This window comes from Nicotiana sylvestris, chromosome 3, assembly GCF_000393655.2.
Source record: "Nicotiana sylvestris chromosome 3, ASM39365v2, whole genome shotgun sequence".
NCBI lineage: Eukaryota > Viridiplantae > Streptophyta > Magnoliopsida > Solanales > Solanaceae > Nicotiana > Nicotiana sylvestris.
Window position 1 is genome coordinate 157,027,819 of NC_091059.1, and position 2,962 is coordinate 157,030,780.

The 2,962-nt window shown below is 37.7% G+C and overlaps 1 long non-coding RNA gene across 1 annotated transcript; it reads right to left on the reverse strand.

The window, feature by feature from the left end:
* Nucleotides 1-786: 786 nt before the first annotated feature.
* LOC138886933 (uncharacterized) lies at nucleotides 787-2,962 on the reverse strand. The gene is made up of 3 exons (XR_011405892.1): nucleotides 2,547-2,962; nucleotides 1,413-1,568; nucleotides 787-1,095 (listed from the first exon to the last, which is right to left on the reverse strand). It is a non-coding gene; the product is annotated as an uncharacterized lncRNA (long non-coding RNA).

Genomic DNA, 2,962 nt, shown 5'->3' on the forward strand with positions numbered 1-2,962 from the left:
AAAAGAGAGAATAGCAGAAGTAAGATCCAAGACATGGAATATAGAAGAGGTAGTATGAGCATACTTGAAAGGAAATACATTTTCCTTAAACACTACACCTCGACTGACAGTGAAGGTCCTGGAGTGAATACCATACATTTTGTAACCCTTTTGTGTTATAGAATAGCCTAAGAAAAGAGCTGGGATTACTCTGAAAATTTGTCAGACTTCTTCACCTCTGTAACATAACCAAGACAGATAAACATTCTCATATGATCTAAGGAAGAAGCATGACCAAGTAAAACTTCAAAGGGAGATTTCCCTTAAATCACAGCTGAGGGCAGTCTGTTGATGATATACATAGATGTGGTAATACACTCACCCCAAAATCGAAGAGGAACAACCGCATGAAACCTTAGAGACCTGGAAACATCTAAAATATATGTGTGTCTCCTCTCTGCAACTATATTCTGCTATGGAGTATATATGCAAGAGGTTTGATGAATAATTCCCTTAGACCTTAACAACTCAGCCACTTGAGAGTTAAGAAATTCACTCCCATTATCTGACCTAAAGATCTTCACAGAAGCTGAATACATATTCTGAATCATTAGAATAAAGGATCTAAGAGCAACAATCACTTCTGCCTTAGTAGGCAACAAGAATATCCAACAGTATCTAGAGTAGTCATCTATAAGAGTAAGGAAATACTTCTTGCCATCATAGGTAAGGACTCTGTATAGTCCCCACACATCACAATACAATGTATGAAAACAAACATTAGTGTTAGTAGTGCTCAAAAGAAAAGGAAGTCTGGTTTGTTTAGCTAAAGGACATACATTACAGGACTCAGTAGTATTCTTGCATTCACAATCCTGAAATACAACAATGCTCCTCAAAGTCTTTTTAAGTGTATGCCCTAATCTCTTATGCCACAAGGCTACATCCATTATCCTATTATTTTTGGTCATATTTACAATAGGTGGTGGTTTAGGAACTAAAGGTTTAGAAATTGTACTAGGAACTTGAAGTCCAATTGTACTGACATCTCTAGAGTAGAACATATATAGCCCATTATCTTCTCTACCAATCCCCTTTACATGTCCACTAGAGTTCCTGAAAAATACAAAATTCAAGGAAGAACATCACTGCCCATCTCATATCCTTAGTTAGCTTTGAGACAAAGAGTAAGTATTTAAAATTAGGTATGTGTAGAACATTACTAATCCTTTGACCCTGAACAATATAGGAGGGTCCTATATGGCTGATGTGAGCTATATTTCCTGTAGGAAGTTGAACTATACCACCCTTATTATTAGCAATCAACTTACGATTAATCAACAAATTAAGGCTATGCATCATGTGACTTGAAGAACCTGAGTCTACTATCCACTTAGCCAACACTTTTGAGTTCATTACACAAGATGTCATACCTGCTGACCCTGGTGTACTTGTACTGTTGCCTTCACTCCCTTTTCCGATTAGCTGAATTATCTATTGATACTGCTCCTGAGTGAATTGAGGAATGTTGAACATCACATTCTGAATCCCCTGTCCAGTTGTAGTACTATGTTGTACCTGTGAAGAACCTGCAAAATTAGCAGCAGTAACAACTTGACTATTTCCTGTATCATTTGATGCATCTTGAGCATGATGCACTGCATTCCCTGAGCCAAATTTTTTCTTAGTCTTAAAGTCAGGGGGATATCTATTTAGCTTGTAGCAGTTCTCCCTAATATGTCCCTTAAAATTGCAATAATCACAGTATAGAGAGTTCCTTTTCTATCTATAATTGTTTCCTCCAACATAGAATTGTCCACCGGAGTAGTTGTTTCCTCCTGTAGAGCCTTCTGAGTTATTATGACCTTTCCCACTGAATAGACCTATGCCACTGTTTGGTACACCTATATTTTTGCTACTAAACAAAGCAATTCCCTCAGTTACTTCAACAATTTGAGATGTCTGACACATAGATCTTCTACTTTCTTTAGAAATGATTATGGAATAGGCTCTAATGATAGAAGGTATGGGCAGCATGTTCAATATTTGGTTGCTAGATTGTGAATAGGACTCATTCAACCCCATCAAAAACTGCAATAGCCTTTAATATTGAAAATGCTCAACATACTTCTTTGATTCCTCACAGCCACACCCAGGGCAGGGCATAAGAGCATCAAACTCTGCCCAGTGTTGCTTCAACTTAGAAAAGTAAGTTGACATAGAGGATATTACTGGAGTCAAAGTGGCAATATGTTTGTGAAGATACAACACATGAGAGCCACTGATTTTATCAAACCTTTCTTTGAGGTCCATCCACATTTTGTGAGCGCTTGAGGCATACACCATGCCACTAAACAATTCAGCCCTTACTGAATTCATGATCCATGAGAGTACTATGGCATTACATTTTCCCCACAATTCATGAAGAGTTATATCAAACTTCTCCTTAGGGTATTTACTATCCACAAACCCTAGCTTACTTTTTCCTAGTAAACTCACACGCATTTTACTACTCCACAGTGTATAATTCTCAGGTCCAGTTAATTTGACTGAAATTAGAGAACTACCTGGAGTATCGCATGGTTGAAGGAATAATGGATGATGTTGATCGATTAAGATAGGACCTCCTCCGTCTGTTGCTGCACTTGTATCAATTTCTTCACTCTCGATCGCCATTGTTGAACAATAATTGAGCTTAGATGAAGAAGAATAGAGGAAATACAGTCATTGACTGTCGATTGAGCCCTAACTTCGAAGATATCGAAAAATTTCTCCAACTTGCTCTACCTCGATTACTGGATGCAGCTAAGACTCTCGGAACTTGATAAACAATGCGTGGATCTTCAACGCGAGCTCTGATACCACAATGAAATCCTAGATCTAGATTGAGTTGCTGAACTATGGAGGTGAAGAAATAGTTACGCAGAGACAGAGAAACAAGTGATTCTCTTCATTTTCTGTTAAATTGATTATTACACTGTAC